The sequence below is a fragment of the Pongo abelii genome, chromosome 22 (genome assembly GCF_028885655.2).
Source record: "Pongo abelii isolate AG06213 chromosome 22, NHGRI_mPonAbe1-v2.0_pri, whole genome shotgun sequence".
In the NCBI taxonomy this organism is placed as follows: Eukaryota; Metazoa; Chordata; class Mammalia; order Primates; family Hominidae; genus Pongo; species Pongo abelii.
Window position 1 is genome coordinate 32322437 of NC_072007.2, and position 11924 is coordinate 32334360.

The 11924-nt window shown below is 36.8% G+C and overlaps 1 pseudogene; it reads right to left on the minus strand.

The window, feature by feature from the left end:
• Window positions 1-3282: 3282 nt before the first annotated feature.
• LOC100434114 (mitogen-activated protein kinase 6-like) lies at window positions 3283-10020 on the minus strand (annotated as a pseudogene).
• Between the last annotated feature and the right edge of the window lie 1904 nt (window positions 10021-11924).

An 11924-nucleotide genomic window follows, 5' to 3' on the forward strand; every position in this document is an offset into this window, starting at 1 on the left:
TGAGACGCGCACCTCCAAAAAATCGTATGCACTTGAATCCTTCACTTAGACTCTGCTTTTATGAAACCTGATCTAAAACATTTTTCATTCTTGTTGCACATCTTTAAAATGCAAAAACTACCTAGAAAGTTGATATTTGTAAAAATAAATGAAGTCAACTGTAGACATTTTCATATGCATAAATTTCTGTATTTACTAAATTCTACATTTCCTTCTTACAATCAGAAAATAGATTGTGAAAAACAGAAAATAAATTCTCTTTTCTGATCATGTTGGGTTTTCTTCTACTAATATTGTTTATTGAATCTTCTTAACCATTTTATATCTACTCCTTTAATCATCAGAACCTAATATTTTAATAATCCTTAGAATTAATTATTAAATATCATTATTATAATTTAGACAAGACAGTTGGAAGAAATATATTAATTAACTTATTATCTGCGTGACAGTGGGCAAGTGGTGGATAGGGAAGTCCAAGATTATGTTAGCTGAGCATGGTGGTGTGCACCTTTATTCCCAGCTACTCAGGAGGCAGAGGTGGGAGGATCACTGGAGCCTAGGAGGAGGAGGTTGCAGTGAGCCAAGATCACACCACTGCACTCCAGCTTGGATGACACAGTGAGACCCTATCTTTAAAAAGAAGAAAGTCAAAGATTATGTTTTAAATGTAATATATTGGCCCTGATCAACAAATTGATCACTTTGCTTTGTTCCTCCTTGAAAAGAAAATCTGTAAAGAAGGTATCAATTAGATAAGTTCCTTAAAGGATATTAAACCACTCCATCAAATTACAAATTCTCAGGAGTAATCAGTTCCTCGTAGAATAGCTAATCAACTTTATTGACTATTGAACTGAATTGACCAACTTAAATAGTTGATTTGGCTTCACGTAAGTTTATCTTTGAAGAACAATAATAAAGCCCAGGTTTAACGGGAGAGGTGTCAAACTATATTAGGGCCAGATTTGGAAACTGACATATACACAGAGGTACACATACACATGATTTTCAAACTGACATTTTTGCCTTATTCTCTTATGCTTAATTTTTCAATATTAATAATTTAAAAATGCATATTTAATGTAAGACTTCTACATTTTTGCATGCCTACAGGGTTGTTTTATAAAAACAACTGGCTGAATGAAAAACCTTATGTCTAAGATCATTGATTTGGGCAATGGATAAGAAGATCTTGAGGACTTAGTGACAGGTAGTAAGTCTGACTTAGCAAAGAAAAATAAAATATAAGGACTTCTAAAAACATAAGAAGCTTTATTAAATACTGTTGCCTAAAGAAAAACAATGGGCTTTTAAAGAATTAAAGTTGGTTTTATTCAGAAGTCCTACTGAGGACTATAGACTGAGGCCTGCAGCCTGGAACTGTTACCGGAAAGGGGTCTCAATCCACACCCCAAGAGAGGGTTTGTGGATCTTACAAAAGGAAGAATTCAGGGCGAATCCGTAGAGTAAAGTGATAGCTAATTTATTTAGCAACTAGAGGAATAAAATAATGGCTGCTCCATAGACAGAGCAGCCCGAGAGCTGCTGGTTGCCCATTTTTATGGTTATCACTTGATTATATGCTAAGCAAGGGGTGGGTTATTCATGCCTTCTTTTTTCAGACCATATAGGGTAACTTCCTGATGTGGCCATGTCATTTGTAAACTGCCACGGCGCTTGTGGGAGTGTAATAGTGAGGGCCACTGAGGACACTCTCATCGCCATCTTGGTTTTGGTGGGTTTAGGCCAGCTTCTTTACTGCAACCTGTTGTATTAGCAGGATCTTTATGAACTGTATCTTGTGCGGACCTCCTATCTTATTCTGTGACTTAGAATGCCTTAATCATTTGGGAATGCAGCTGAGTAGGTCTCAGTCTCATTTTACCTAGCTCCTATTCAAGATGGAGTTGATTCGGTTCAAATGCCTCTGACCCATCCAGCCCATTAGAGAGGTTCTTTTGGACGGCTCCTAGGCTGTAGGCCTCAGGAATAATTCTCAGGAAGACTTCCAAATAAAACTAGCTTTTTTTCTTTGTTTTGTTTCTGTGGGCCATGTTTTATTTGTCCTTTTTCCTCAAACAGGATAACCAAAGATACAGACTCTTCAATACAATGAAATAGACAAAACAAATTCTAAGAGACTGTGATACCACGTGCTACATTTAATCTTATTTTATTCATGCTTGCCTTGGGTTGGGGAACAGACCTTTCAGTAAAAACATACAGTAAAATCAAAATGTCTTATCATATACAACTTTTAAACTACAATAATTATGTACCTTATTTCCACACACACAATTTTAACATTAATGTTTTTAATAAACACAAGACTTCTAGAAGGAATTTATAATAAAGTAATTCCTAATTTTCCTTTATAGATAAATAAAGCACCTACACAATACAAATTCCTATATACTGTGATCATTTACTTAAAATACACATGTAAGTAAATTAAGTACATGGACGTGCTTAACATAAGCTAACATTATATATTCAGTTAGGTAGGCAACAAACCGTAGTGCCAGATGGAATAAGTGTATTTGCAAATAAATTTTAAAAACTAAGTTACTTTTTATAATTAAATACAGAAAATATACTGATTTGCTAAAATAAATAAGATGTGATATATTAACACTTCACTATGAAGAATGCATACCAGAACATTCATAAACAGTAAATGAGTCTTATTAAGAATAGTTTACTACAATAAATGCTGGCTAAATAGATGTGCATATTGTGAAGCACTTTGAGTGGTTTATGTTTTGCCACATACTTTTGTTATCTTGACCTAGATAACACATGTGTACCCAATTCGGCAGCCATTTTCAGTTGCTACTAGTATCATATGTTTTAAGAAATGTGTACAGTGTGAAAAACTTAAAAAATATTCATGAATAAAAAAGTTTTAGAAAAAAATAGATATTTTCAGGCAATTATGTAGAGTCTCACTGTGTAAATTTCAAGGCAAGATTTGTTTCCTATAAAACAGATCATTGTTCTACGAGAGGATGTTTTTTACTTGTCTAAATGCATTTCTTTTGCCTCCTCTAGCGTTGCGTTATTTTGCTCTATGCTTTATTTTTGTGTGCAAACGGCATGCCAGTTAAAATGAAAACTATCTCATATGTAGAAAAAAAGTTCTGAATTTTAAAAACCAAGAGCTAATCCTTACTAAATTACACCATCTGATTCAAGTAAAAAATGACTTAAACACTAGTGATAAAATAAAGGCAAAACACATTTCATGAAGAATGCAAAGATAACTGTCTGCTGAGTGCTTTAGTTCACATGTTATAAAATGCTGCTGCAGGTTTTACGAGGAATTCAAGGGGAAGATTCCATAGCAGAAGGTGGTAATGTGGCCTGTATTGACTTAAGTAGTGACCCAACTGGACTGCGAAACTGCAGGATGCCCACGGACTCAAGGTGCTTGTTAAAGAGGAACTCCACACTGTTGTTCAGAAATCCTTCATTTCCTCTCTCCCCAAGCTTCCCATCCTCTACTAGCTCAGTTTCTAGTATTTCAGTATCTTCTTTCCTGTTAAATAACTTGTCCAAGTAACTAGTGTAAATGTTTTCCTTCTCAACTCATTCACACTTCCTTACCTCACAACAAAACTAATTTGTGATAAAATAGTTCTCCCCACCACTCACAAACTGGCTGTCCCAAGAAGATTGGTACAAGACTTCTAATTGAGCCAAATTTGACGTTCCTTTTTTCTGTTTTTCTTGGCTTGCTGTCTTTGATATCAAATTTTTCATTTCTAGTTGGGACCCTGACCCATTAGAGTTACTTCATTTCTCAACAACATCAGTAGGCTCGTGTTGTGAACTAAGTTGAGTAGTTTCTGCAATAAAGGAATCAAAATCAAACTCCTGATTTGTTTCCCTTTGTTTTTCAACCCATTGCTATGAGGCTTCCTCAAGCGCTATCTGGGCTTTACCCAATCCATTCCTTTCACGTTTTCACTTGCCTTTCTTATCAGATTTTTCTCTGCTTTATTCTTTCTGATTGGAAATATCTATAATAACTTTGGGTTCATAGTAATGTTAACTTCACTCACTCTCCAAACTAAATTATCTAAATATGATGATGACCTGGCTTTGTAGTTACAAGTATGACTACACTTCAAATCCCTATTTGTTTTTATGATGATCTGGGTACTGCCAAAAAGGCTCAGTAGAGCAATTGGATCCTCCAGATATTTTATACTTTTCCCAACGTCCATCCAAATATTTTTGGGGATCAACTTGTACTTCTTCTTCATCAGTGACATCAGACAGAGCTCTTGGGTCAAGCAGAACTTCATCAATGTCAAAGTTGTTATGTATAGGCCAATCATGCACTGAAAACTAACAATCATACCTTTCCCAGTTATAAATGTGACTGTGAGTTTCATCCATAAGCAAAATATCATAAACTTCGTCTTCAATATGAAAAAGATAACTTGAAATTGGCTCATCCATTGGAAAATAATATATGCTCATGTAATGAAGGGAGAGCGCTTCTTCTGCTGTTAACCCATCTCTAGGGATAAATGTCAAAATTTGTTCCAGGAGATCCAGTGCTTCTCAACTAATTCCCTGAAGCAGCTGAGTTAAAGCTTTCTGTGGTTCAGTCATTTCATTTCTAACGTAAACTGGAATTTCCCTGAGAAGCTCCTGACGATCTTCCTCATGTATAACAGGACTAGATTCTAAAATCAGCTCCATCTGTTTGAGTTCACGTGCACCTGCAAAAAGGGTTTTACCAGTCAGCCTTTCAGCAAAGATGTGGCCTGCAGCCCACATGTCAATGGCTTTACTATAACTACTAGGAGAATGTAAAAGATGTGGAGATCTGTACCATTTAGTTACCAGTCCTTCAGAAAGATGATCCTTATGGGAATAATGAGGATCCCTGATTTGTGCAAGACAAAAGTCCTCTATCTTCAGCCTCACGTCTTCAGTATTAATGAAAAGATTAGTTGGTTTGAGATATCTGGGCAATACATTTGCAGAGTGAATGTACTTAAGCCACCTTAGCAGCTGATACATGAAAAGTCTGGCATGCTTTTCCAGTAAAGGGCCCTCCTCCAGCATATTAGCCAAGTCTGTCTCCATGTAATTCTGAAAAATGTAAATACTGTTAAGTTTGGTAAGAGAGTTCACATTGTTTGTTAATTGGCTTCCACTGGTACTAGGAATTTCAAACACTTTCACAATGTCACGATGTCAAATCTTCTAATAATTTTGATTTAATGTAGAGCATTTTTGACACTCTGGGGATCAGTAAGGAGAATTTTCTTGATGGATTCTCTTTTATCACAGTCATTGTCTACAGCAGAAAAAAAACAAGCTGTTGCCTCCACTATCCAATGGTTTTAAGTTCATATATCCAGCGCCCAGATCAAAACCGTGAATGTTCATGAGACTTTCAGCTTTCTCTGCCAGTTTCAAACCCTTACGATCGAGTTTTCCTTTTGAATTGTTGAACTTATGTAAACAAGGAAGAAAACTGACATCAAAAGGAAAGATCTTTTAAACAGGCAGAAGAAAAATAATTATGCTTCCACAGCAAGATGGTTTCTTGATGTTCATTGCATTTTCCAAACAGGCTTGTTCAGTTCCCCTTAGATATAAAGCTCAAAAAGCTCTACTCATATTGAGAATTTAAGAGATTGCAGTACTCATAGTTCAAGAAAGGGGCAGCAACTTTGCAGACATTTAAAGAAAACACTCAAGAAGCTCAAATGGAATGAAATTAGGTACTATGCACCCAGATTTACTGTGATAAATGATTTAACATTTAACAAAAATATGAATAAATATGCACACAACACAACAGACTTCTATGAACATTCTCCTCACAGTGCAGACACATTCAGTGTTGGATTGGCCCTGAGCAGCATTGTTCTAAGGTGGTGGTAAGCACTATTTCCATTTTGTTTCTTTTCTTCCTTTGTTGCTATATATTTCATCAGAAAGCCCTGGCGGCTGTTGGTTAACAGATGTCTTTTGTTAGTGATCAGGTGGCTCCGGCTCACCACAATCACAACCAAAGCTACTGTCCATCTTACTCTGATCCAACGGGACTTCCACTCTTCGAGAGTGTGGGCCCATGGACAGCCCAGTGTGGGCTCACGTCTCCAGCTGTACTGGCAGCAGCAGCTGCTTTGCCACAGTTGCTGCTATGCCAAACTCTATTTCTCTAAAAGCTTGACGTTTTCTTCAGTTGACAATATTTATTTGAAAAAGAAGTGAAAGTGAAGTATTAAAACACAGTGAGAGATGTAATTCTTAAATGCCTCCCATGAACCAGCAGCATCAGCATTACCTGGGAACTCAGTAATTTAAATGTTTGTGCCCCATTCCAGACTTTAAAACATGAATCTGAGGACAAGGCCCTGAAATTTGCTATAATGAGCCTTTCAAATGATTCCGATTTGCTTAAAGGTTTGAAAATCCCGGACATACAGAGGAAAATGGAGATGTTTATGAGTAGGGCTCACGTAACTTAGCAAATTTTGCAGGTTAGAAAGGCTCTTTGCTGTTTATCTAGTTGTTTCATTGTTTTAAATAATTAATTAATTAATTTATTTATTTATTTATTTATTTATTTATTTTGAGACAGAGTCTTGCTCTGTTGCCCAGGCTGTAGTGCAGTAGCACAACCTTGGCTCACTGCAACCTCCACGTCCTGGGTTCAAGTGATTCTCCTGCCTCAGGCTCCCAAGTAGCTGGGAGTACAGGCATGCGCCACCAGGCCTGGGTAATTTTTGTATTTTTAGTAGAAACAGGATTTCATCATTTTGGCCAGGCTTGTCTCAAACTCTTGATCTCAACTGATCCTCTCCCATCAGTCTTCTAAAGTGCTGGGATTACAGGCGTGAGCCACCGTGACCAGCCCACATCATACTTAAAATGTATGATAACAATAGCACAAAGAATGGATGGGAGAAAATGAAAATACAATGTTTTCAGGTCCTTATTCTGAAATTAATGGAGTATAAAATTATCAGAAGGTAGATACTGAATAACTATAGATGTATATTTTAAATTAGCCTGCCAACACGCCCAGCTAATTTTTAATTTTTTTTAATTTTTAGTAGAGATGGGGTTTCCCCATGTTGGCTAGGCTTGTCTTGAGCTCATAACCTCAGGTAATCCCCCTGCCTTGGCCTCCCAAAGTGCTGAGATTACAGGTGTGAGCCACTGCGCCCAGCCTGTTTATTTTAATTTAAGGATTATCTTAATATACAGGTCACGAAGGTTTAGAAATACTTGACTTTGCTAAGCAATTCAAAAAGAAATGACGCAGAAATCAAAAGGACACTATTAATTTCCTAAAATAGATTAATATGTAAATAAAGTCTTTGCTATGAAAACAGAAAACACTCCAGGTATTTAAATTACAATGAAATTTAAGCCAGGAGCAGTGGTGTATGCCTGTAGTCCCAGCCACTAAGGAGGCTGAAGCAAGAGGATTGTTTGAGCTCAGGAACTAGAAACCAGCCTAGGCAAAATACCAAGACCTTGTATTTAAAAAAATAAATACATAAAAAATAAAAAAAAAAAACAATTGTGGGAGGGAGTCCAAGGTGCAAGGATCAATTGAGCCCAGGAGTTTGAGAACAGCCTGGTCAACATAAAGACATACCAATTCTACAAAAAAAAAAAAAAAAAGTTGTAATTAACAAATTAGCTGGGTGTGGTGGCATGTACCTATAGGCCCAGCTACTCAGGAGGCTGAGGCAGGAGGATTGCTTGAGCCCTGGAGACTGAGGCTGCACTGAGCTGTGGTTGCACCACTGCACTCCAGCCTGGTTGACAGAATAATTTAAAAATGGGATATATACAGGAAACTTGTTTTCTTTAAAAGTATTGGATAAGGAACAGCTATCAGAAGGAATCATGGGAGGAAATCTGGAAGTGTAGAAATCAGGGAAGTTATTTCCAGTGGTCCAGCTGCCTGCATCATTAAGAAGAGCTGTACTCTAGGGAATTAGCCACTCAGACAGCATTTCTTCAATGTGTTCAGCACTTGCCCTATCTGCAAGGGTAGGAAATTAATGATGTCTGCTTTCCTTCCAATTTCCAAACCTTTTATATGCTCCTCTAATTCTAGCATCTATATTGGAATACTCCTGGCAAGGGAGTCCAGGAAATGTAGTCCCTAGATGTCCAGTGCTTGACACACAGCAAGACATTAAAAGGGCAATGGCTGTTTTAATACAAAAAGAAAACGTTCCACACAACCAGTCTACCTCTCTGGATGATCAGCTTTGAAACACACCTTTCTATCTACATTAAAGTATAGAAACAATCATAATAAAGTCATGTGTATGTTCCAAGTATAATTGCATAAGTGAACAAAAAGATCATTCTTTTCCTTAAAAAGAAAGACACGAAATCCCATCAATTATTGGAGTCATGTCTGGGTGCTCTGGAGAATGTTCTGGTTTACCAACATATACCTGTTACCCCATAGGAGTCTCATTTCTTTATGATATTCAGGATCAATCACCACCATGGCCATAAGGAAACACAAATAGCCAGATGAACAGGAAGATATCAGAACAGGTAGGACAAAATATCAGCTTCTAGTTCAATCAAACCTTTGTTGTGTTCTCTTTTGGAAGCACTCCTATCTTGCAGACAACAAGACCTCTAAATAAGACGAGGACAAAGATGGAAAAATAAAAAGTAAGAATAACTGAGAGTGCAAATAAAAGTAGTAGTGAGAGAGTATTCTGTTTGCATCTCTTGTTTCTTATATCTATGTTCCGGCTTCAGTAAAACTACTAAAATACCAAGTCTGTGCCATATTCCTCATAGATTGGTAACCTAAATATGTAAGCTCTTATTACCTAGTTGTGACATGGCTTAGATTTTAATATTCTGTTACAACTGTTTCCATATATAGCAGAACCATTAGTTGTGGTAGGTGTTGCTCATTGCCTCTTTTGCTATAAAATGGTTAACTTGTCAAAAGCAGTATTGTTTGAAGTAGCACAAGAATTAGTAAGATATTCACTCAATCTACATTTGGGCAAAAGCATTGGAAGCAAGGAAGGTAACTAATATTAACATTAATTTTATTTTCTAACACAAAAATAACTGTGTATCTTAGATTTGAAAGAGGTTCAATATTATCAACCTGCCACCATGTAGCCAGTTTGTTCTTTCATGGAGAGGGAGCATACTAGTGGTTCCGCTTTGGATCCTTGGATCCCTTGGCAGATCGGGCACTCAGGAATAGTGACAGGTGTCATGACAGGTCATGTATTAATGAACAAGTATGGTATGGCTGAGAATAGAAGCTGACAATCATATACAGAACTGGATAATTGGTTCTCTTGATTATCAAAACCCTCCCCTACAGTGGGAGCTTCCAAATAGAACACAAAACATGCTCAAAATATCCATCTTACTATCAGCATAAAACCATCACAAGTATTCATGTCAACGAGCCATGACCATGCACTAAACTATTCCTTACTATCTAAAAATCAGTATATATCTTACTTGTGCTCATATTTTATGCAAAGAAAATTGAGCAACAAAAGCTTTTGACATACCAAACATTGGGAGGATGTCCCTCCAACTTTTCCACATAACCACATAGGTATGCCATTGTAATGCAACACCATACCTCTTCAACTGACGCCACAACCTTCTAAAATCTAAGAATAAGATTTTGTTTTTTTTTTTATTTTTCCTCAGACACATTTTATGAAGTCTCCATGAGCCCATAAGAGAGGACTAATGGACAAATCTGAATATATCATAAGTAAGTACCCAGAAGTTGAAGTCGTTTTCAAGAGTTGTAAATGGCCTGAGATTTTAACCAACTTGCAAGCTAACAAATTTGGGTGCCAGGGTCTCATGGATATTGGTGACTAAGATCCATTTGTCAGACATGAAGAGAAGTTCATTACTCATGGAAATAACAGTTGCGAGAGTGTCAACATATTTAACTAATTCCCCAAGCCCAGATGTTCCCAGGACAATGACAAGAGGATCGGATGACACCATCACCCACAATGAATTCCATTGCAAGAAAGGAACCCTCAGCTCTGGGAATCCTGATATTTTATACTGGGCCCTAAACATGGCTGTCCTTTGCTCTTGAAAAACATATATTTATTATATGAGACAATAAATATACCTGTCCTTTGCTGTGGAGAGAGTAATTGAAGTACATATACATGACAAATAAATTGTATCTAGAATATATATTTTTATTTATTTATTTATTTATTTTTGTTTTGTTTTGTTTGAGACAGAGTCTTGCTCTGTTGCCCAGGCTGGAGTGCAGTGGCACAATCTCGGCTCACTGCAAGCTCTGCCTCCCAGGCTCATGCCGTTCTCTTGCCTCAGCCTCCCGAGTAGCTGGGACTACAGCACCCGCCACCATGCCCAGCTACATTTTTTTTTTGTATTTTTAGTAGAGACGGGGTTTTACCATGTTAGCCAGGATGGTCTTGATCTCCTGACCTCATGATCCACCCACCTCGGCCTCCCAAAGTGCTGAGATTACAGGCGTGAGCCACCGCGCCCGGCCTAGAATATATATTTTTAAAAGCCCTTCTAACTCAATAGTAAGTAGACTAATAAATCAAAACATAGGCAAATATTTTGAACAAACATTTCACTAAATATACAGAAACTTAACCACATAAAAGCATGTTTATTACTTTTAATAATCAGAAAATTACAAAGTACATCACAATGAGTTTCTACTATGTACAATAGAATATATAATATTCAAAAGACTGAGAGTATTTATTTTTAACAAGGATATGGAACATATTTTTCTCACACATTGCTAGTGATCTTATAAAAACATGCAATCACTTTGGGAAAACATCTGTGAGTTTTTTACAAAGACGAATATTGTTTTTAACATACAAATCACCGATTTCATTCTCATATATGTATATCTTATTTATTGACTTTCCTGTGTTACAAGAATATAAGCACTGTAACAAATATTCAAATTCCAAATCATTGTTTTCTAATATTGGCTGAACAATAGAATTATTTGTGTATATTTAAAAAATTCTTATTTATGCCCCGGTTGACATACACAGAGAGAGAGTGTGTAAGAGAGAGAGAGAGTGAGTGCAAGAAAGACCCCAGTGCTTAGGCTGCACTCCAAACAAATTCAAGTAGAATCTCTAGAAATGGGGTCTGGGTCTGGGTATCACTGTACCATATGAAAAAAGTCCATAGGACATCAAAGCTATGCCAGCCATTATCACAAAAGACAATATTCCCACTTGCTTTAACTATTTGAAGGAACAATTAAGTAGCTACACAAACATTTGTGACACATTTTGCAAATAAATTTGGAAATCACTGATATTAAATGTCACAATGACCAATGTCATAAATTATTTCTACCAATAAAATATCAGGAATATCACAAATTTAAAAACTAGTATACTGTATTTGGGTTGCCATATAAGAAGCCTAAAGCAGTTAGAATAGTACTTGGCGTATAGGCAGCTTTCAAGCTTTCAGTGTGTTAGTAACTACATATATATATATATATATATATATATATATATATACTTTTTGAGATGGAATCTCATTCTTTCATCTAGGCTGGAGTGCAGTGGCACGATCTCGGCTCATTGCAATATCCACCTCCCGGGTTCAAGCGATTCTCCTGCCTCAGCCTCCCAAGTAGCTAGGATTACAGGCGCCCACCAACACACCGAGCTAATTTTTGTATTTTTAGAAGAGACGGGGTTTCACTATGTTGGCTAGGCTGGTCTTGAACTCCTGACCTCAGGGGATCCGCCCACCTTGGCCTCCCAGAGTGCTGGGATTATAGGCGTGAGCCACCACACCTGACCAACAATAATAATATTAATAACTATTCTTGGTATTATTATTATTAATAGTGATAGTCCCATTACTTTTATTATCTT